Raw genomic sequence first — 25,095 nt, 5'->3', positions numbered from 1 at the left:
ACAAATAACCTAAATTGGAGCCATCACATAGATAATGTTGTGGGTAGAGCAAACCAAAGACTGCGATTCATTGGCAGAACACTTAGAAGGTGCAACCGATCTACTAAAGAGACTGGTTACATTACACTTGTCCGCCCTATTCTAGAGTACTGCTGTGCGGTGTGGGATCCGTATCAGGTGGGACTGACGGACAATATTGAAAATAGTGCCCCAGGCATGATACGTGAATTGGAGTGGCAATCATTAAAACAAAGGCGTTTCTCGTTGCGACCGGATCTTCTCATGAAATTTCAATCTCCAGTTTTCTCCTCCAACTGCGGAAACATTCTGTTGGCACCCACCTACATAGGGAGGAAATAATGATCACGATAAAATAAGAGAAATCAGAGCCCGCACAGAAAAATTTAAGTGCTCGTTTTTCCCGCGCAGCGTTAGAGTGTGGAACGGTAGAGAGACAGCTTGAAGGTGGTGCATTGAACCCTCTGCCAGGTTGGTTGGTTGGTTTGTGGGATTAAAGGGACCAGACTGCGATGGTCATCGGTCCCTTTTTCCAAAAAAGGAAAACTGCCCAAAGAGAATAAAAAACGAACAGCAGGAAAGACGTCAGACGAACAGGACGAGCAAGACTCCAACAGAGATAAGACAAAACAAATTAAAATACACAGAGTGTGACGGTGGTTGGCCGACTATAGAGGAAGAAAAATAAAAAAAAAAAAAAAAAAAAAAGAGGAAAAGCCAACCACCAAGAACACATTAAAAACTCAGTTTAAAATCAGAGGCTAAAAGCCAGAACTAAAAAACAAACACTCAGATTAAACTATAAAAACCCCCTGCCCGAATAAAACGCAAAACTAAGTCCACCATGGCAGAGTCATCTAGTAAAAGGTCAGGGAGCGTATCAGGCAGCGCAAATGTCTGCCTGAGCACAGTTAAAAGCGGACAAGTTAATAAAATGTGCACCACCGTCAAAACCGCCCCACAGCGACAGAGAGGCGGGTCCTCACGACGCAATAAATAACTGAGACAGTCGGGCGTGGCCAATGCAGAGCCGACAAAGAACAACGGAATCTCTGCGAGTGGCTCGCATGGATGACTGCCACACACGCGTCGTCGCCTTGAGAGAACGGAGTTTGGCGTGGGCAGATTGCGCCATTCAGTGTCCCAAAGCGAGAGAACTTCGCGGCGGAAGACTGCCCGCAAATCAGTCTCCGGGAGGCCAATGTCCAGGGTGGGTTCACTGGTGGCCTCTTTGGCCAGGTGGTCAACACGTCCATTGCCCGGGATACCGACGTGACCGGGGGTCCACACAAAGACCACAGAGCGGCCGCAACGCGCAAGAGTATGCAGGGACTCATGGATAGCCATCACCAGACGAGAACGAGGAAAACACTGGTCGAGAGCTCGTAAACCGCTCAGGGAATCGCTACAGATAACGAAGGACTCACCTGAGCAGGAGCGGAGATACTCTAGGGCTCGAAAGATGGCGACCAGCTCAGCAGTGTAAACGCTGCAGCCATCCGGCAAGGAACGTTGTTCGGAATGGTCCCCTAGAGTTTTAGCGCATAACCGACACGACCAGCAACCATCGAACCGTCAGTGTAAACAATTCCAGAGCCCTGATACGTGGCCAGGATGGAATGAAAGCGGCGGCGGAAGGCCTCCGGAGGGACTGAGTCCTTCGAACCCTGTGCCAAGTCGAACCGAAGGTAAGGGCGAGGAACACACCACGGGGGTGTACGCAGAGGTGCCCGGAAAGGAGGTGGAACAGGGAAAAACCCAAGCCCGGAGAGAAGCTCCTTGACGCGTACGGCGATCGGACAACCCGACCGGGGCCGACGGTCTGGCAGATGGACGACTGACTGCGGGAACAGAACACGATAATTTGGATGCCCGGGCAAGCTATATCATGGGCAGCATAAGCAGCCAGTAATTGTTGGCGTCGTAACCGCAGTGGACGGACACCTGCCTCCACTAGTATACTGTCCACAGAGCTGGTGCGGAAAGCACCAGTGGCAAGGCGTATCCCGCTATGGAGGATTGGATCCAGCACCCGCAACGCAGATGGGGAAGCTGAGCCATAAGCCAGGCTCCCATAATCCAGACGAGACTGGATTAACGCCTGGTAGAGTCGGAACAGGGTAGATCGGTCGGCGCCCCAGCTGGTGTGGCTCAAGCATCTCAGAGCATTTAGATGCCTCCAACACGCCTGTTTGAGCTGCCGGATATGAGGCAGCCAAGTCAACCGGTCATCGAAAACCACCCCCAAAAACCTGTGTGATTCCATCACTGAAAGAAGTTCGCCGTTAAGAGAAAGCTGCGGCTCCGGGTGGACATTACGTCGCCGGCAGAAATGCATAACGCAGGTCTTGGCTGCCGAAAACTGGAACCCATGAGCTACAGCCCAAGACTGCGCCTTGCAGATAGCGCCCTGTAGCTGACGTTCAACAGCTACAATGCCAGTAGAGCTGTAGTAAAGGCAGAAGTCGTCAGCATACAGGGAAGCGGAGACAGAATTTCCCACGGCCGCAGCGAGCCCGTTAATGGCCATTAAAAATAGGCAGACACTTAAAACAGAACCCTGTGGCACACCGTTCTCCTGGACGTGGGAGGAACTATACGAGGCCGCGACTTGCACGCGGAAGGTACGACACGACAGAAAATTGCGGATAAAAATCGGCAGAGGACCCCGAAGACCCCATCCATGATGCGTAGAAAGGATGTGATGACGCCATGTCGTATCGTACGCCTTCCGCATGTCGAAAAAGACAGCGACCAGGTGCTGACGGCGGGCAAAGGCAGTACGGATTGCCGACTCCAGGCTCACCAGATTGTCGGCGGCAGGGCGGCCTTTACGGAACCCACCCTGAGACGGAGCCAGAAGGCCCCAAGACTAGTACCCAATTCAAGCGCCGGCTCACCATCCGTTCAAGCAACTTGCAAAGAACGTTGGTGAGGCTAATGGGACGGTAGCTGTCCACCTCCAGAGGGTTCTTTCCAGGTTTCAAAACGGGGATGACAATGCCTTCCCGCCATTGCGACGGAAACTCCCCCTCGACCCAAAGACGGTTGTAAAAATCGAGGAGGCGCCGCTGGCAGTCCACTGAAAGGTGTTTCAGCATCTGACAGTGGATGCCATCTGGCCCAGGAGCGGTATCAGGGCAAGCGGCTAGGGCACTGCGAAATTCCCACTCACTGAATGGAGCATTGTAAGATTCTGGGTGGTGGGTGCAAAACGAAAGGCTCCGACGTTAAATCCGCTCTTTAATGGAGCGGAAGGCCAGTGGGTAATTGGAAGAAGCGGAACTTAGAGCAAAATGCTCTGCCAAGCTGTTGGCAATTTCGCCGGAGTCTGTACAAACTGCTCCATACAGTGAGAGCACAGGGACGCTGACAGGGGTCCGATAGCCATAGAGGCGTCGGATCTTGGCCCAGACCTGCGATGGAGAGACATGGAGGCCAATGGTGGACACGTACCGCTCCCAGCACTAATGCTTGCTTTGGCGGATAAGGCGGCGGGCCCGCGCACGCAGCCGTTTGAAGGTGATGAGGTGTTCAATGCAGGGATGTCGCTTGTGACGCTGTAGCGCCCGCCGGCGATCTTTAATCGCTGCAGCGATCTCAGGCGACCACCAAGGCACAGTCCGCCGCCGAGGGGACCCAGAGGAACGGGGAATGGCAGATTCGGCGGCAGTAACGATGCCGGTGGTGACCGATTGAACCACCGCATCAATGTCATCATTAGAGAGGCTCAATAGCGGCAGTGGAGGAGAACAAGTCCCAGTCAGCCTTATTCATAGCCCATCTGCTAGAGCGCCCAAAAGAGTGACGCCATGAGAAAGATCGGAAAGTGGTCACTACCACACAGGTCGTCATGCACACTCCATTGGACAGACGGTAAGAGGCTAGGGCTACAGATTGAAAGGTCAATGGCGGAGTATGTGCCATGCACCACACTGAAGTGTGTGAAGGCACCATCATTTAAAATCGAGAGATCGAGCTGCGACAATAAATGCTCAACGGTGGCGCCTCGACCTGTTGCCACTGACCCACCCCACAGAGGGTTACGGGCGTTGAAGTCGCCCAATAGCAAGAAAGGTGGCGGCAATTGGGCTATCAGAGCAGCCAGGACATGCTGCGCAACAGCACCATCCGGTGGAAGGTAAAGACTGCAGACGGTAACAGCCTGTGGCGTCCACACCCGAACAGCGACAGCCTCTAAAGGTGTCTGGAGAGGGACAGACTCGCTGTGCAGTGTGTGAAGGACAGAGGCAAACGCCACCAGACACCCTTTCATATGCTGCCCGGTTCTTATAATAACCCCGATAGCCACGGAGGGCGGGGGTTCGCATTGCTGGAAACCAAGTTTCCTGAAGAGCAATGCAGAAGAAAGGGTGAAGGCTGTAAGTTGGCGGAGCTCAGCTAGATGGTGGAAGAAACCGCTGCAGTTCGAGTAGAGGATGGTATTGTCCATTGCGGAGAAAGGCGTGACGGGACTGGGAAGGCAGATTACGCCTCTGGGTCACCTGCTGCCTCCGATGGAGCACCCGTGCAAGTGCTATCCATTGCGTCTGAGGGACCGGCGAGATCGAGGTCCTCAGCGGACGCAAGGATCTCCACCTCATCCTCAGACGCAGAGCTTATAGGTAGCGGTGGAGTAGGTGCCACCGCAGGTGTCTTGGACTTACGGGTCTTCAAAGTCGTTTTCTCTCGCTGTTCCTTTGGTTGCCGTTGTTGAGAGGGCTTATTGGAGTCAGTCTCTGGGACCGAAGAGGATCGCGAAGCCTGTCTACCAGCGACCTGTGGCTTCTTCAGCCACTGGTTGGTGTCTGCTGTGCCGCTGGTAGGAACCTGGGAAGGGAGTGACCCAAGGGATCCCTTCCGAGCGAGAGAAGCCGAAGAAGACTTACACTTCTCCGGCTTAGAAGTGGGGACTGGTGTCCCCGGTGGTTTAGTGGGTGCTGCTCCCGAGGTAGATGGTGTGGGAGCAACAGCGAGAGAAGGGGCCCCCATCGTCAAGGGGGCAGGTGAGGTCCTCTGACTGAGAGCTGACTGTGTATCTCGCAGCTGAAGGAGCTGGAACAAGAGTGACAGTGGAGGCATAAGATGACATCATGCGCACGGGATGTAGCTGTTCAAATTTCCGCTTAGCCTCAGTGTAAGTCAGTCGGTCCAGGGTCTTATATTCCATGATTTTGCGTTCTTTCTGTAAGATACTGCAGTCCGGCGAGCAAGGGGAATGAGGCTCTCCACAGTTGACACAGACGGGAGGCGGAGCACATGGAGTATCGGGATGAGATGGGCGTCCACAATCTCGACATGTGAGGCTGGAAGTACAGCGAGAGGACATGTGACCGAACTTCCAGCACTTTAAGCACCACATCGGGGGAGGGCTATAGGGTTTGACGTCACACCGGTAGACCATCACCTTGACCTTCTCCGGTAAGGTATCACCTTCGAATGCCAAGATGAAGGCACCGGTAGCTACCTGATTGTCCCTCGGACCCCGATGAACGCGCCGGACGAAATGTACACCTTGGCGCTCTAAATTGGCGCGCAGCTCGTCATCAGACTGCAAAAAGAGGTCCCTATGGAAAATAACACCCTGGACCATATTTTAAACTCTTATGTGGGGTGATGGTAACGTGAACATCCCCCAACTTGTCACAAGCAAGTAACCTGCAGGACTGGGCAGAGGATGCCGTTTTTATCACAACTGACCGAGAGCGCATTTTGGACAAGCCCTCCACCTCCCCAAACTTGTCCTCTAAATGCTCTACAAAGAACTGAGGCTTCACAGATAGAAACGAGTCACCATCAGCTCTGGTACAGACGAGATACCTGGGCGAATACACGTCACTGTCATTCATTGCCTTTCGTTCCTCCCATGGAGTGGCCAGGGATGGGAACCATTTGGGGTCATAAACGTTAGCTTTGAAATGAGCCCTCGAACGCTTAGAGACTGCTGGCGGCTGGCCGCCAGCGAGAGATGATGTACCACGCTTCATTGCGGGTCATCCGCCCTGATGCCACCTACTCCGACCAAGGGCCCTCCCCACGGGCGCCACCCAGCCGCAGCAAGAGCCACCTGGCAGGATGGCCATTGCCGGGAGTCCTGATGCCCCAGGGAGATTACTCCTTGGCATACGTGGGGAGTTAACGGCGCAGGCATCAGTAGAGCGATCCCTGTGTTGTCAGGGGGCTACAACCAAGAGGGTACATGGCGGCCCCACCACAACGGACTGGCTACCGTGCTGGATCTTTGGTGCAAAAATGTCCAAGTTCGTCGTCGCAGTTAAAAGCAACACTGCAGAGTGCAGCGTGGTAATCGCACCCAGGGACGCATCCTCGCCCAAAAGATGGAAAACGAGCGGGACACCATTGCAACGACGAAAAAGCCGGCTAAAGTTCTCAATGCACGACGGATACAGTGCACCATGTAAGGCGCCCTTCCCCAATTGGCTCGCTCTTCAGAATAATTTAGAAAGATGGAGGTCAAACCCGAGAGGGGACCATCACATCAGGCCGAAACATTTGAGACTCCTTTTAGTAGTCTCTTACGACAGGCAGGAATACCGCGGGCCCATTCTAACCCCCGAACCCGCAGGGGGGGCCCCCCCCTCTGCCAGGCACTTTATTGTGAATAGAGTAATCATGTAGCTGCAGAAGGTAGTTTATTTCTTTGAAGCTACTCAGGGTTAAGAGGATTTTTAACTGTGTTGTTCTGCCAACGTCTCACACAAAACACTTTTCTAAAATATTTTGGGCACAAGTTGTAGAAATCTTATTTCTTCTCCATTAACTAATTTTACTGTCACATTCCTTTTACTGATTATTATCAGTTCCATGTATTCGTAAAGGGTGTAAATGCGGTCATGAGTTTTTATTTTTCTCTTATATTGTCCGAAGTCACCTCTGGACATTTGAGTATTATGCTCTTGCGTATTCCTGCTATAACCATGCCCATACACTTGCGATTAACAGTATGTTTTTTGTTCTGGCCCGAACAGCCATCAGAAAACAAAATATCAGTCACATTTTTACCGAGATCGTTTATGTAATCAGAAACGAAAGATGCTACTTCGTTTGCAAACGTTTCTTTCCTAAGCCTTCATGGTACAAGTACACAATGGAGTGTTCAGTTTTCAAATTGTGTATACCGAAACAGTACACCTACAGTTGGCGCAGACAGAATATATGCTGGATTGGGGTATGTGGAAGCGGAACGTTTCGCTTATAATAAAAACTATGGCTCCCACAGTATTAATAGATTGGGCTTTTCTCTTCGCATGCCAAAGTAAGTTGTAAAATTTTAATTCCGTTTCATTTAGATGTGGGCTTTTTATTTTTTGTTCAAGCACTTCACATAAAACAGACATCCATTTGAGGCCTGCCGAAAGAATAAAATAGTCCCGATAAGAATTACGATAATCATCATAATTTACAATCTGCATATATGTGATTGAACATACTGTGCATTATCCGTTCATTTACTTTAGAGTAAATACGAGGGCAGTTCAATAAGTAATGCAACACATTTTTTTTTCTCGGCCAATTTTGGTTGAAAAAACCGGAGATTTCTTGTGGAATATTTTCAAACATCCCCGCTTCGTCTCGTATAGTTTCATTGACTTCCGACAGGTGGCAGCGCTGTACGGAGCTGTTAAAATGGCGTCTGTAACGGATGTGCGTTGCAAACAACGGGCAGTGATCGAGTTTATTTTGGCGGAAAACCAGGGCATCTCAGATATTCATAGGCGCTTGCAGAATGTCTATGGTGATCTGGCAGTGGACAAAAGCATGGTGAGTCGTTGGGCAAAGCGTGTGTCATCATCGCCGCAAGGTCAAGCGAGACTGTCTGATCTCCCGCGTGCGAGCCGGTCGTGCACAGCTGTGACTCATGCAATGGCGGAGCGTGCGAACACACTCGTTCGAGATGATCGACGGATCACCGTCAAACAACTCAGTGCTCAACTTGACATCTCTGTTGGTAGTGCTGTCACAATTGTTCACCAGTTGGGATATTCAAAGGTTTGTTCCCGCTGGGTCCCTCGTTGTCTAACCGAACACCATAAAGAGCAAAGGAGAACCATCTGTGCGGAATTGCTTGCTCGTCATGTGGCTGAGGGTGACAATTTCTTGTCAAAGATTGTTACAGGCGATGAAACATGGGTTCATCACTTCGAACCTGAAACAAAACGGCAATCAATGGAGTGGCGCCACAACCACTCCCCTACCAAGAAAAAGTTTAAAGCCATACCCTCAGCGAGTAAAGTCATGGTTACAGTCTTCTGGGACGCTGAAGGGGTTATTCTGTTCGATGTCCTTCCCCACGGTCAAACGATCAACTCTGAAGTGTATTGTGCTACTCTTCAGAAATTGAAGAAACGACTTCAGCGTGTTCGTAGGCACAAAAATCAGAACGAACTTCTCCTTCTTCATGACAACGCAAGACCTCACACAAGTCTTCGCACCCGAGAGGAGCTCACAAAACTTCAGTGGACTGTTCTTCCTCATGCACCCTACAGCCCCGATCTCGCACCGTCGGATTTCCGTATGTTTGGCCCAATGAAGGACGCAATCCGTGGGAGGCACTACGCGGATGATGAAGTTATTGATGCAGTACGACGTTGGCTCCGACATCGACCAGTGGAATGGTACCGTGCAGGCATACAGGCCCTCATTTCAAGGTGGCATAAGGCCGTAGCATTGAATGGAGATTACGCTGAAAGATAGTGTTGTGTAGCTAAAAGATTGGGGAATAACCTGGTGTATTTCAATGCTGAATAAAACAACCCCTGTTTCAGAAAAAAATGTGTTGCATTACTTATTGCACTGCCCTCGTAATTTGAAACGTGGATATATCGGATCATCGATATATTTACAAATACCTCCGTAAGCCGGCGTCAGCTGCTACTGTCCAACCTTACATTGTGGGTCCGTTCACGTTCCTGTGTATTAACGTGGAGTAGGTGAAGGCTAAAGCCGTCGGCACACGGGCCGTGCTGTCGAACGTCAACGCTGAGCATGCCAAGTTCAACGTGCTGCTGAACGCTCAGGAACGATGCGACTCGTGCACACGGTACGTGGGCCCCAACGTGGTATACACGATCACAACGCACTCCAGCGGCAGTTGCGGGATGTTTCTAGTTCGTAAATCACACTGTTTACTCAACGGGCGCGCATAAAATTCCCACGTTAGCTCCATTAAAACGTACATTTTCCTCCATCGTCCACGAAAAGGAAAGTATCATGTCCAATCAATAAGGACGCGGGCTTATAAAATTTCCATTAGAAACAAAGCGATACAAATTTGCAATACTTCTCCGCATAAGATAATTATTTCATCATTCCCACATTTTAGTAAAATCCCAAGGTCAGCCTTACTTGATCACTGTTCCTACCCAGCAGCAGAATCTTTGCAACATGTGAATTACGAAGCGTAAAAGAAAAAGGAGCAAAATATCTTCATACAATTAGCGCAAGCTGTCCTGTAGATTAATTCAATCGAACAAAGTCACCCCTAAAAAAAAAAAAAAAAAAAAAAAAAAAAAAAAGTGAACTTATATTTACGTAACATCAAATATTGTAGTATATACTTCTTTTAATCTAATAATAAAAGTATCAGAACCAAATAAAAACGCGAATGTTAGGAAAAAACTTTTGAAGTGTGGAGTCGCGAACTACTGCCCAACCTGCTACTTCACAAGGATCAGTGACGCTACTCACTTCGCTAAACCAACATCGCGCTGTTGACACTCAAAATCTTATCATGTTAGCACGCGCTGAAAACCTTAATCGTAGATATGTTACTGATTGAAATTTAATTATAACAAATTGTACCAGGATCAATGCGTTTTGGGTGGATCTTCAGTGTACTGCCTTCCAAGAAGGATTGCCTATCGAAGTTGGATGGCTTCAAACGATACATATAGAACGTGCGATAATCAATCGATTATGGAAGTCTCGTGGCGCACGTTACGAGTATGTTTCAGGTTGTCATTACAGCAACAACAAAAGAGAAGCGTTAGAGAAGCACTTGTAAACTCAAAGGAGATGACTTACCTTACTCGTCTGTGTTATCGTCTTGTGACCGTCCGCGTGATGTATAAGCTGCAGCGGTAATTCCCTTTTTTCCCCGTACGCAGGTTAAACTCTGCCAATATCGCGCAGGAATGTCCGCAGAGTGTTGCATGCGTCGACTTTCCCCTGCAAACGCAAGTTGTGAAAGTATAGGTACTGGAACAAATACAGTTCGTCCCTCTGTCCTGGACGCCCTTCTCTTTTTTGTGGTAGATTTCCACAGCCGCCCTATATTCTGGGTGTGGACACTGGCGTCATCCGAAGAGACCAACTCCACAGAGTGGTTCACGAATACTTGGTCGAACCCTTCAGCTTTCAGAGTCTGGTACGACTGAAACCCGTCTGTGATGATTACTTTTGTTCCAGGCACTATGACTTGTTTTATGGGACCCTCTGAAGTCACCTTGTCTCGGGACACTACCCCCCCCCCCCCCACAACGAAACACTTGCGTGACTCCCTTTCTATCGCACCAAAAACCCAAATATGATCTACTTCACCTTTAGAAGATCGTCCTCTCTGATTCTTTCGTCTAGCAACATGAGATTCGTCTACTATTTTATTCGGTCCACCAGTTGGCACACTGTCATTTGTCACTATCACGTAGCACACTTCTCGGCAAAACCCGAAGTAGTCACACACGGTATTTGCCGATAACCCACTTTCTGATGCTGTGGCTTGCAACGTGTAATATCGAATCCCACGACACAAGAATAACGCTCGTATGAATCGATTATTTGGAGGACTCGAACCACGTATTTTTCCTGATGCTGGTTCGAAAGTCCGCAATCAAATTGCAACGGAATCTGTGTCCACACTCCTCTTACGGAGTTTCACAGACTTCGCAGCACCACAGCCAACACAGTCCCTCTTTTCCTCGTCCGGCGCAAGTCCATATTTCCGGCAAAAAGTCAAACATTTGTCTACGCTGGATATGCATGGAATTGGAGTTCCATGTGAGGCAATCCGCCGAAGAAACTTTAGAAGCAACACACATTACACTCGCAATCAAAAGAAACCGTGTCGATTTCCCAATGGAATTACAATTACGGGGGGGAATGTGATGTACACGAACTGAAGGAACAACGCAAAACTGATACAAATGACGATCACCAATAATTTTCCATAACGTGCGCCACGAGACTTCCATAATCGATTGACCATCGCATGTTCGATATGTATCGTTTCGAGCCCTCCCACTTCGATAGGCAATCATTCTTGGAAATTACCGTAGATATGTTACTGATTGGAATTTAATTGTAACAAATTGTACCAAGAACAATGCGTTTTGGGTGGATCTTCAGTGTGTCACTGCCTTCAAATAGCACAATCTCATAATACGCAAGTTATAATAATTCTTTTGCCACGAATATGATATTTCTCATAATTTTATTGCAACGAATCACACACTTAACAACGGGTTTTCCAGTAATTTTCAACTTGCTGGTGCTCAGAAACGGCATCTACAAGGCTATTACAAGTGATTCAAGCGATTTCATAAATTCACTGTAGCTCCATTCATTGACATATAGTCACGACACACTACAGATACGTAGAAAAACTCAAAGTTTTGTTCAGCTGAAGCCGCACTTCAGCTTTCTGCCGCCAGAGCGCTCGAGAGCGCAGTGAGACAAAATGGCGACAGGAGCCGAGAAAGCGTATGTCGTGCTTGAAATGCACTCACATCAGTCATAAGTGCAACGACACTTCACGACGAAGTTCAACAAAGATCCACCAACTGCTAACTCCATTCGGCGATGGTATGCGCAGTTTAAAGCTTCTGGATGCCTCTCTAAGGGGAAATCGACAGGTCGGCCTGCAGTGAGCGAAGAAACGGTTGAACGCGTGCGTGCAAGTTTCAGCGTAGCCCGCGGAAGTCGACGAATAAAGCAAGCAGGGAGCTAAACGTACCACAGCCGACGGTTTGGAAAATCTTACGGAAAAGGCTAAAGCAGAAGCCTTACCGTTTACAATTGCTACAAGCCCTGACACCCGATGACAAAGTCAAACGCTTTGAATTTTCGGCGCGGTTGCAACAGCTCACGGAAGAGGATGCGTTCAGTGCGAAACTTGTTTTCAGTGATGAAGCAACATTTTTCTTAATGGTGAAGTGAACAGACACAATGTGCGAATCTGGGCGGTAGAGAATCCTCACGCATTCGTGCAGAAAATTCGCAATTCACCGAAAGTTAACGTGTTTTGTGCAATCTCACGGTTTAAAGTTTACGGCCCCTTTTTCTTCTGCGAAAAAAAAAAAAAAAAAAGAACGTTACAGGACACGTGTATCTGGACATGCTGGAATATTGGCTCGTGCCACAACGGGAGACCGACAGCGCCGACTTCATCTTTCAACAGGATGGTGCTCCACCGCACTTCCATCACGATGTTCGGCATTTCTTAAACAGGAGATTGGAAAACCGATGGATCGGGCGTGGTGGAGATCACGATCAGCAATTCGTGTCATGGCCTCCACGCTCTCCCGACTTAACCCCATGCGATTTCTTTCTGTGGGGTTATGTGAAAGACTCAGTGTTTAAACCTCCTCTACCAAGAAACGTGCCAGAACTGCGAGCTCGCATCAACGATGCTTTCGAACTCATTGATGGGGACATGCTGCGCCGAGTGTGGGAGTAACTATTATCGGCTTGATGTCTGCCGAATCACTAAAGGGGCACATATCCAACATTTGTGAATGCCTAAAAAGCTGAGTTTTTGTATGTGTATGCAAAGCATTGTGAAAATATCTCTAATAATAAAGTTATTGTAGAGCTGTGAAATCGCTTCAATCATTTGTAATAACCCTGTATACATATAGGCTTGAAATGAATGCCAATATGGCGCCTCACAACTCTGTACTGAAGGGAGACGGCGTGCGTGTGACGTAGGTGGCGTTGTGCCATCTCATTGGTCAACGCCCAGACCGTTCAGAATATCTGAAATGCTGGATATTGCTCTCCACGTTCGGCAAGACTCCCAAACGCTCTATTCCATGTTATGATGTCAGAAACTCGGCATGATCAATGTTGAACGTTCGGTTGCACGGTCCGTGTGCCGACGACTTAAGGTGAGGAATGAGTGGTGGGGGCTGCTACTCATGTTAAACCCAAGAATAAATTCCGTACAGCCGGCCAGTGTGGCCGAGCGGTTCTAGGCGCTTCAGTCTGGAACCGCGCGGCCGTTACGGTCGCAGGTTCGAATCCTGCCTTGGGCATGGATTTGTGTGATGTCCTTAGGTTAGTTAGGTTTAAGTAGTTCTAAGTTCTAGGGGACTGATGGCCACAGATGTTAAGTCCCATAGTGCTCAGAGCCATTTGAAATTCCGTACAGATGCCGGTACTCGCAAGGGAACCTCCCCATCGCACCCCCCTCAGAATTAGTTATAAGTTGGCACAGTGGATAGGCCTTGAAAAACTGAACACACATCAATCGAGAAAACAGGAAGAAGTTGTATGGAACTATGAAAAAAATAAGCAAAATATACGAACTGAGTAGTCCATGTGTAAGATAGGCAACATCCAGGTCGGTGTGAACACATGAGCGCCGTGGTCCCGTGGTTTACGTGTGCAGCTGCGGAGCGATAGGTCGTTGGTTCAAGTCTTCCCTCGGGAGAAAATTTTAATTTTTATTTTCAGACAATTATCAAAGTTCAGGCACTCACATATAATCAACTTCGCTCTCCAAAATTCCAGGACATGTTCAGATTTGCTTGGACATATGCAGGATTTGACGGTTCACACACGGAAAAATTTGAAAACGTTAAAAACATATGTTTTGACAGAGCACAGGGAAAACTGTGCGACTGTGAAACTGTTGCAGTTTATGTGACAACCTCATATGTTTTCACACTTTTTTGGAAGTGATCATCACATCCACAAGAAAACCTAAATTGGGCAAGGTAGAAGAATCTTTTTACCCATTCGCCAAGTGTACAAGTTAGGTGGGTCGACAACATATTCCGTCACCAGTGTCGTATAGAATATATCAGACGTGTTTTCCTGTGGAGGAATCGGTTGACCTATGACCTCGCAATCAAATGTTTTCGGTTTCCATTGGAGAGGCACGTCCTTTCGGCTACTAATCGCACGGGTTTGTGGTGCGGTCGCAAAACACAGACACTAAACTTATTACAGTGAACAGAGACGTCAATGAACGAACGGACAGATCATAACTTTATTTTCGCAAAGAAAGAAAAATTTTCACTCGAGGGACGACTTGAACCAGGAACCTCTCGTTCCGCAGCTGCTCACGCTAACCACGGGACCACGGCGCTCCTGAACGCAGATTGTCCTAGACGTTGCCTATCTTGCACATGGACTATATATATTTTGCTTATTTTTTCATAGTTCCACACAACTTCTTCCTGTTTTCTCGATTGATCTGTGTTCAGTTTTTCATGGCCTATCCCGGTGCCAACTTATAACTAAATCTGAGGGGGTGCGATGGGGAGGTTCCCTTGTTAGTTTCTTAATGAAATCGATATAATCCTTCACTTTTTTTCCTTGGTTGCCTTCTGCAGAAAACCCGATGGCAGGTGTGTTCTTGTCTGAGTCATACTTTGCAAACTATCAGTTTCACTTTTTTCTTAGCCAGGTTAGTCTATCAATTGTGATGAAGTTTGGTTTGTGGGGGCGCTCAACTTTGCGGTTATCAGCGCCCGTATAAATTCCCAACCTTTGCTCAACCCAATCCCGCCACTTTCATGAATGAGGATGAAATGATGGGGCCAACACAAACACCCCGTCATCTCGAGGTAGGTGAAAATCGCTGACCCCGCCGGGAATCGAACCCGGGTCCACGTGCTCGGGAAGCGAGAACGCGACCGCGAGACTACGAGCTGCGGACGTCTATCAATTAACCAGATAATTTTCAACAGAAATTTCTAGAGAAGTCAAACTGTTTCCGAAATATTCGTTTGTAAATTATATGAAGATGGAGAATCGGTATTTTCAAGTGTAGTCTGAATGCTGTGCTTTGCAGTGCAAATTTTCTGGCCGGGCTTTACATTCTTTTCTGCAAATTTTGAAATCACTGGAAATGTTAAGATCTACTTCCGACAGTGAAATTTTGACAATGTGATTTTTCTTCACAAATAGATTGTTCAAAATGTTCAAATGTGTGTGAATCCCTGAAGGAACAAACTGCGAGGACATCGGTCTCTAGACTTTACTTAAAGTAACTTATGCTAAGAACAACACACACACACGCCCGAGGAAGGTCCGGCGGGAGGGGCCGTGCAATACGTGACATGGTGCCTCAAACCTCGCGGAAAATAGATTGCAACACGACTTTTGCGTTATTTCGCAGCTGTCGAGGTATTCTGGTTTGTGATGCAAGCTGACTTGTCATTATACGTTAGCTGGACTTTGATCACAGAGCAACGAGTAGTTTTTTTGCTCCTCTCACCAACTGTTTACAGACTCCGGCACGATTTTCTTCAAAATGGCTCTAAGCACTATGGGACGTAACATCTGAGGTCATCAGTCCCCTAGATTTAGAACTACTTAAACCTAACTAACCTAAGGACATCACACACAGCCATGCCTGGGGCAGGATTCGAACCTGCAACCGCAGCAGCAGCGCGGCTCCGGACTGAAGCGCCTAGAACTGCTCGGTCACGGCGGCCGGCCCGATTTTATTCTAATAAGATTTCCCCATTGCAGCATTCTGACTTATTTTTCCAGTCTCACATTCAGGAAATGAATTACCACACATCGACAGGCTGGTTTCCACTTCGAACAGAATCTGTTAGTGGGAAGTACTTTTACGAAGGTATTCAGTGCGTGGTAAGGAGTACTATACATATCGGGACAGGATCTATGTAACTAGTACGCCACTGCAAGGCGGTGCTGGGAGCCCGACTGCTCAGAACTATACTGACAAGGGGAGGCCGCCAATTGTGAAATTCAGATTCGATTCATACTGCGCATAATAAAAGCTCATAGCCAGAGGTGTAATTTGGCGAAGCACCAAGATGCACTTCTCAGCCGTTGTCGAGAAAATCGACAGTTAAAAGAAACCGTTGAGGTCAAGTACTCTACGATTTGTAACTTCCTACAGCGTCGTGGCGCAGCGGTAAGCGCTCGGGATCGTAATCCGAAGGTCACCGGATCGAATCTCGCACTATGCAACTTTTTTTCAGTATTTGTTATTAATATATATATATATATATATATATATATATATATATATATATATATATATATGAATTACAAAAAACAAATATTAAAAAATTGCATGGCGCGAGATTCGATCCAGCGACCTTCGGATTACGAACCCGAGCGCTTACCGCTGCGCCAGGACGCTGTGGAAAATTATTAATCGTAGAGAGTAATTCACCGCAACGGTTTCTTTTAACTGTCGATTTTCTCAACGGCTGAGAGGTGCATCTTGGTGCTCATTATGCGCAGTATGAATCGAATCTGAATTTCACAATTGGCGGCCTCCCCTTGTGAGTCTGCTGTTCTCTGTGTTAAACGGGCCGTGAAAGACGGCACACTTTACACGTGAGTCCACAGACGGCACACAGGAAGATGGTCAGAATGTTCACAGTGAGCAGGGGCTGTTTTCGTGGGTCAGCAGGCAGCCTCATGTCAGTAGAGGGCCCGCATTCCTGCAGAGCTGACAGCGCAGCCAGGGGAGGCCTGGACAAAGGGTGAGGTGCAATCAGCGGGCGGGGGTGGTCGCACCACCCCCACGGGGCACAGCAGTAAACAGAGCGGCCTCCAGGCTGCCCGAGTTGTGTGAAGCTTCCCCCCGCCACAGGGTGTCCACAACACTGCGGTGCTGGTCGCTACAAGAAACATGTGACTGAATTTTCTCATTACTTGAGTATTGAAGGGCAATCTGTTTCTGTTGTTGAAGACCATCAAAAGCCAAGATCGCACAAAATATTTTTTGTTCAAGACCACCGGTTTCAACGGTCTTTACTATCATCTTCGGACCTTAAACTTTTTTGCAGTAAAACATGTTCATTTTACGCTGAACCTCATGCACAAGACGTTAAGTGGATAAAACTCAGCACATTATAAAAGTTCGTCATCGTTAAAATATTAAATCCACTTGACATCTTGTGCATGACGTTCAGTGTAAAGTGGACTTATTTTGCTACAAAATAAATAAAATAAAAAATGTTTTAAGATCTGAAGATGATAGCTAAGACTGTTGAAACCGGCCGTCTTGAATAAAAAATATTTTGTGGCATCCTGGCTTTTAATTATTTTTCCCACATGAAACATATATGTCTTACGATACATGGAGAGCGAAACATTGTGTCATTCGATTTCCCTAAAAAACTTGTTTTGCCTAGATGACGCACAGATGCATTGGTTTTTGTAGTTAGCTTCTCAGTAGAACTTATAGTTTCGGGGTAAAAAAATAATAACCAATGTTTTGGGATTCGTGCATATTCTCCCCTACGCTGTCTTTCCCATTCGATTGTGAGAGAGCTATTCGGTAACAAAATATTTTTCCACACACTATAGCTACACATTTCTGTTTGATAACAAACTTATTTTCGTTACGGCCCATGGTTATTGTGATACTTCGAAGTAAAGCACAACACCGCGCAGATTTTTAAAAGTTTGCAGAGAGGAAGTTGGGCTTTAGGACGGAAGTTGCTGCGTTCGAAATGAAGCTAACATATCGACATTATTTTTATTCTCGAGAAAATTTGCGAACTGGCCCTCACACGTTTAACAATATTGTCAAACTGTCAATGTATTGACCGGGTGAAGGCACGTATTGGCATATTGTCAATACAAAAAATACTGATGAGCGGTATTTATGGATCTCAAAATATTTTCGGGATTCTCAATGCATACTGAACGTTTGAGGTCAAATATTCACGGTTTGACAATGTTCTCCAATCAGATGTTGACAGAGCTTCAGGAACGAGCCACGCGACGTTAGTGTCGAGTATTTTTTTCCCAATGCGACGTTTTGTATATCTTAACTCAGATTAAATTTTTTAGGGAGTCAAATTTTAATAGGCCTGTGCAGGGGGTATACATTGCAAATCAATTTTAGGATTGTCGACGGAGGATACTCTAGGGCATTGCTTGCATTATTAGTTTGATAACAGCATAGATTACTGTTACAGATTAGTTTTTAAAAGACCCACATTTCGAAAAATTAAGCCGTATATCTACGATGACTACTAAGTAGTCTGCGAAATGTATATCAATTTCACCAAATTATCAGAAAGTGTTAAAAAATGTTTTACGTTAATTGCCTGAAAAAGACCTAGTTGGTGTCACAGGTTTCCATAAAATTTCACTAATTGTGCATGCTGATACTACAGAACTATTCTTCTGTGATTTAGAATGATCTATCTGTCGCCAGACATTTCGAAGTTACTCCTCTTGTCAAACGCGACTGCCTCTCTGATTAACATATTTTGCACCTCTATTCTAAGCAAAGAAGGGAAAGCAGAAAGGTGGAAGAAGTATATAGAGGGTCTACACAAGGGCGATGTACTTGAGGACAATATTATGGAAATGGAAGAGGATGTAGATGACGATGAAATGGGAGATATGATACTGCGTGATGAATTTGACAGCACTGAAAGACCTGAGTAGAAACAAGGCCCCGGGAGTAGACAACATTTTATTAGAACTACTAATGGCCTTGGGAGAGCCAGTCCTGACAAAACTACCATCTGGTGAGCAAGATGTATGAGACAGGCGAAATACCCTCAGACTTCGAGAAGAATATGATAATTCCAATCCCAAAGAAGGCAGGTGTTGACAGATGTGAAAATTACCGAACTATCAGTTTAATAAGTCACGGCTGCAAAATAGTAACACGGATTCTCTACAGACGAATGGAAAAACTAGTAGAAACCGACCTCGGGGAAGATCAATTTGGATTCCGTAGAAATATAAAAACACGTGAGGCAATTCTGACCTTACGACTTACCTTAGAAGAAAGATTAAGAAAAGGCAAACCTACGTTTCTAACATTTGTAGACTTAGAGAAATGCTTTTGACAATGTTGACTGGAATACTCTTTCAAATTCTGAAGGTGGCAGGGGTAAAATAGAGAGAGCGAAAGGCTATTTACAACTTTTACAGAAACCAGATGGCAGTTATAAGAGTCTAGGGACACAAAAGGGAAGCAGTGGATGGGAAGGGAGTGAGACAAGGTTGTAGCCTCTTCCAATGTTATTCAGTCTGTATATTTAGCAAGCAGTAAAGGAAACAAAAGAAAAATGTGTAGTAGGTATTAAAATCCCCGGAGAAGAAATAAAAACTTTGAGGTTTGCCGATAACATTGTTATTCTGTCAGACAGCAAAGGACTTGGAAGAGCAGTTGAACGGAATGTATAGTGTCTTGAAAGGAGGATGTAAGATGAACAACAAAAGCAAAACAAGGATAATGGAATGTAGTCGAATTAAGTCAGGTGATGCCGAGGGAATTATATTAGGAAATGAGACACTTAAAGTAGTAAAGGAGTTTTGCTATTTGGGGAGCAAAATAACTGATGATGGTCGAAGTAGAGAGGATATAAAATGTAGACTGGCAATGGAAAGGAAAGCGTTTCTGAAGAAGAGAAATTTGTTAACATCGAGTATAGATTTAAATGTCAGGAAGTCGTTTCTGAAAGAATTTGTATGGAGTGTAGCCATGTATGGAAGTGAAACGTGGACGATAAATAGTTTGGAGAAGAAGAGAATAGAAGCTCTTGAAATGTGGTGCTACAGAAGAATGCTGAAGATTAGGTGGATAGATCACATAACTAATGAGGTATTGAATAGGATTGGGGAGAAGAGAAATCTGTGGTACAACTTGACAAGAAGATGGGATCGGTTGGTAGGACATGTTCTGAGGCATCAAGGGATCACCAATTTAGTACTGGAGGGCAGCGTGGAGGGTAAAAATCGTAGAGGGAGACAAAGAGATGAATACACTAAGCAGATTCAGAAGGATGTAGGTTGCAGTAGGTACTGGGAGATGAAGAACCTTGCACAGGATAGAGTAGCATGGAGAGCTGCATCAAACCAGTCTCAGGACTGAAGACCACCACAACAACAACAACAACAACAACAACAACAACCGCTTTCAACCCGACGTAGAGGACAATTTCTGAGCGTTTACACTGTGAAATTATAGATATTCATCAGAAAGATTCCAATATAGAACAGCTAAAATTACGTAAATTTAAAATATGTTACCCATTGGTCGACTGCTGGTGGTGTCACTCCTGTCTACATAACGGGAGGAAACTATGCGAGACTAATCCTTCGTACGGGCTTAAATAGCGTGCTGAGATCACGTGAGTAGACGGCAACACCCCCAGCGGCGATCGACGGCATTTAATACAGTTTATTATACGTAATTACTGGTCACCTATTATACGTAATTACTGGTCACCTTGGTTTAACATAAATTTAAGTGACAGTAAGTAACAGAAAACGTAACCATTCCATTTAAAAAGAGTTACAATTCTAGTGTTAATTATAAAATAATAAATGGTCCGTAGTCAACTCGTAAAAGTATATTACATTATGTGCCATAATATAAAGTAAAACAATTTGTGACACACAAAAACTGGTGTCGTCTTGTATAATAATATATCTATTCGTACATTTACGTAGAAAACATTTGAGTCAATTTTTAAAACGGCTAATATGGAAGGACTACAAAGCCCTCTATTCCTTGTGGTGAGGACGCCGTTGTCATGGATTATAGCGCATATCAGGCGCCCTCTAGTCTGTGTAGCGAGGACGCTGGAGTCATGGTAGCAGCTGGCGTGTTCGTATGGTGTTATCTCTGCCCTGGCCACGGCGTCCGTTGCCGTGGTAGCGGTATGTCATGGCTCTTCATCCACAGAGAAGTTGTCACTTAATAGGTGACTAGTAATTACATAAAATAAACTGTGTTAAATGCCGTTGATAGCCGCTAAGAGTGTTGCCGTCTCAGCACGCTATTTCAGCCCATACGAAGGGTCGGTCTCGCATAGTTTCCTGCCGTTATGTAGACAGGAGTGACACCACCAGCAGTCGACCAGTGAGTAACATATTTTAAATTTACGTAATTTTAGCTGTTATATAACGGAGTCTTTCTGACGGATATCTATAATTTCACTGTGTAAACGCCCAGAAGATGACCCCTACGTCGGGTTGAAACCGGCTGGCAGTATAATAATAATAAATGCGATTAAGATTGTTTTTGAATAATTGATTGTCGCATGATGATGCTGAACTAATCGGTAAATACATCTACATCTACATGATTACTCTGCAATTCACATTTAAGTGCTTGGCAGAGCGTTCATCGAACCACAATCATACTGTGTCTCTACCATTCGACTCCCGAACAGCGCGCGGGAAAAACGAGCACCTAAACCTTTCTGTTCGAGCTCTGATTTCTCTTATTTTATTTTGATGATCATTCTTACCTATGTAGGTTTCGCATTCGGAAGAGAAAGTTGGTGACTGAAATTTCGTAAATAGATCTCGCCGAGACGAAAAACGTCTTTGCTTTAATGACTTTCATCCCAACTCGCGTATCATATCTGCCACACTCTCTCCCCTACTACGTGATAATACAAAACGAGCTGCCCTTTTTTGCACCCTTTCGATGTCCTCCGTCAATCCGACCTGGTAAGGATCCCACACCGCGCAGCAATATTCTAACAGAGGACGAACGAGTGTAGTGTAAGCTGTCTCTTTAGTGGACTTGTTGCATCTTCTAAGTGTCCTGCCAATGAAACGCAAACTTTGGCTCGCCTTCCCCACAATATTATCTATGTGGTCTTTCCAACTGAAGTTATCGAGTAATCGAATTCGAACGGATTTCTTTTGGAACTCGTGTGAATCACCTCACACTTTTCGTTATTTAGCGTCAACTGCCACCTGCCACAGCATACAGCAATCTTTTCTAAATCGCTTTGCAACTGATGCTGGTCTTCGGATGACCTTACTAGACGCTAAATTACAGCATCATCTGCGAACAACCTAAGAGAACTGCTCAGATTGTCACCCAGGTCATTTATATAGATCAGGAACAGCAGAGGTCCCAGGACGCTTCCCTGGGGAACACCTGATATCACTTCAGTTTTACTCGATGATTTGCCGTCTATTACTACGAACTGCGACCTTTCTGACAGGAAACCACGAATCCAGTCGCACAACTGAGACGATACCCCGTAGGCCCGCAGCTTGATTAGATGTCGCTTGTGAGGAACGTTGTCAAAAGCTTTCCGGAAATCTAGAAATACGGAATCGAGATCCCCGGTCGGTAGCGGCCATTACTTCGTGCGAATAAAGAGCTAGCTGCGTTGCACAAGAACGATGTTTTCTGAAACCGTGCTGATTACGTATCAATAGATCGTTCCCTTCGAGGTGATTCATGATGTTTGAATACAGTATGTGCTCCAAAACCCTACTGCAAACCGACGTCAATGATATAGGTCTGTAGTTCGATGGATCACTCCTACTACCCTTCTTAAACACTGGTTCGACCTGCGCATTTTTCCAATCTGTAGGTACAGATCTATCGGTGAGCGAGCGGTTGTATATGATTGCTAAGTAGGGAGCTATTGTATCAGCGTAATCTGAAAGGAATCTAATCGGTATACAATCTGGACCTGAAGACTTGCCAGTATCAAGCGATTTGAGTTGTTTCGCAACCCCTAATGTATTTACTTCTAAGAAACTCATGCTAGCAGCTGTTCGTATTTCAAATTCTGGAATATTCCATTTGTCTTCCCTGGTGAAGGAATTTCGGAAAACTGCGTTCAGTAACTCCGCTTTAGCGGCACAGTCGTCGGTAACAGTACGATCGGCACTGACTGAAAATTTTCGGGTCCGTGATTCTCACAAGGCAACCTCCCCATCGCACACCCCTCAGATTTAGTTTTAAGTTGGCACAGTGGATAGGCCTTGAAAAACCGAACACAGATCAATCGAGAAAACAGGAAGAAGTTGTGTGGAACTACGAAAAAAAAAGCAAAATATACAAAATGTGCAAGATAGGCAAAATGAAGGATAATGCGAGCTCAGGAGCGCCGTGGTCCCGTGGTTAGCGTGGGCAGCTCCGGAACGGGAGGTCCTTGGTTCAAGTCTTCCCTCGCCCGCAAATTTTACTTTATTTTCGCAAAGTTATGATCTGTCCGTTCGTTCATTGACGTCTCTGTTCACTGTAATAAGTTTAGTGTCTGTTTTGCGACCGCACCGCAAAACAGTGCGATTAGTAGACGAAAGGACGTGCCTCTCCAATGGGAACCGAAAACATTTGATCGCAAGGTCATAGGTCGAACGATTCATCCACAGGAAAACACTGGTGACGGCATGTGCGTCACAGGACAGGAATATGTTGTCGACCCACCTAACTTGTACACTTTGCGAATGGGTAAAAAAATTCTTCTACCTTGCCCGATTTAGGTTTTCTTGTGGATGTGATAATCACTCCGAAAAAGTGATGAAAACATAAGAGTTTGTCACATAAACTTTTCACTTGAGTGAAGACTTGAGCCAAGGACCTCTCATCATTCCGCAGCTGCTCACGCTAACCACGGGACCACGGCGCTCCTGAACTCAAACTATCCTAGATGTGGCCTATCTTGCGCATGGACTACTCAGTTTGTATATTTTTCTTATTTTTTTATAGTTCCACACAACTTCTTCCTGTTTTCTCGATTGATCTGTGTTCAGTTTTTCAAGGCCTATCCACTGTGCCAACTTATAACTAAATCTGAGGGGGGTGCGATGGGGAGGTTCCCTTGTCAGTCAGTAAATTAACATGTGACCAGTCGCCCTTTCTATCAACCAAACTCTAATCCATTTCCTCTTTTTCGTCGTTTCCTGTTCGCAGGATATACCTAATACACTGAAGCGCCAAAGAAGGCGTGCGTTTTCAAATACAGATATGTGTAGAACAGGCAGAATACGGCGCTGCGGTCAGCAATGCCTATATAAGGCAAGAAGTATCTGGCACAGTTGTAGACCGGTTACTGCTGCTACATTGGCAGTTTCAACGTGGGGTTAGGTCGGCGCACGGCCGGGCCAGCAAGTGTCAGTCTGCGAACCGTTCAACGAAACAATCGATATGGGCTTTCGGAGCTGAAGGCCCACTCGTGTGCCCTTCAGGACACGAAGCTTTACGCCTCGCCTGGGTCCGTCATCACCGACATTGGACTGTTGACTGGAAACATGTTGCCTGGTCGGACGAGTCTCGTTTCAAAGTTTATCGAGCGGTTGGACGTATATGGGTATGGCGACATCATCATGAATCCATGGACCCTGCAAGTCAGAAGAGGACTGTTCAAGCGCCTCGTGATGACTGGGTGTTGTGTGATGTCTTTTTTTTTACTTTATTGTTATTTTAAAGCCTGTACAACAGGCAGGCTGTCAGCAGCACGCTACGCTGCTCTTCAGCCATAGAATATACAAGCAGTAGAAACAGGAGAAAACATAAAAGTTACAAAAGGTGGGCAATAAAACAGGAGACACAGAGAGACAAACACGGAGCCGTTCACACTCGTCGATAATCCACACTGCTAACAGATGAGACGACGCACAAACACTGAAGATGATGGCAATGGTGAACGAGGGAGTGCGACGGTGAACACGGAACACTAAACATGACGGCACACACGAAACACTGACGGCGGTGATCTCCGGCGCGCGAATGTCCACTTAGCGTGTGCGAGTCCGGGGACCTGCCAAGAGGGGAACAGGGGTGAGGTGGGGGAGAGGGGAGAAAAAGGATGCCAATGGGGGAGGAGACGGTGGCAGAAGGAGAGGTACAGGGGAGGGGAGGCCCGGGGGGGAGGGGAGAGAAAAGGAGGAGGGAGGGAAAAAGGGAGAGAAGGGAGGGAGGGTGCCCAGAGGAGCAAGCACAGGAGGAGGGCGGGAGGATGAAAGTTGGTAGGAGAGGTAGATGGAGGGGAGGAGGGCATCATCAGGGAGGGGGAGCTGGCGGAAGCCACCTTGGGAGAGGGTGAGGAGGCTGGAGTGATGGAGACCGGGTGGGACATGCGAATACAGGCACGGCAGTGGGCGGGGGTGGGAGAG

The sequence above is a fragment of the Schistocerca nitens genome, chromosome 11, assembly GCF_023898315.1.
Source record: "Schistocerca nitens isolate TAMUIC-IGC-003100 chromosome 11, iqSchNite1.1, whole genome shotgun sequence".
Taxonomy (NCBI): domain Eukaryota; kingdom Metazoa; phylum Arthropoda; class Insecta; order Orthoptera; family Acrididae; genus Schistocerca; species Schistocerca nitens.
Note: the sequence above shows the minus strand (reverse complement) of the source record.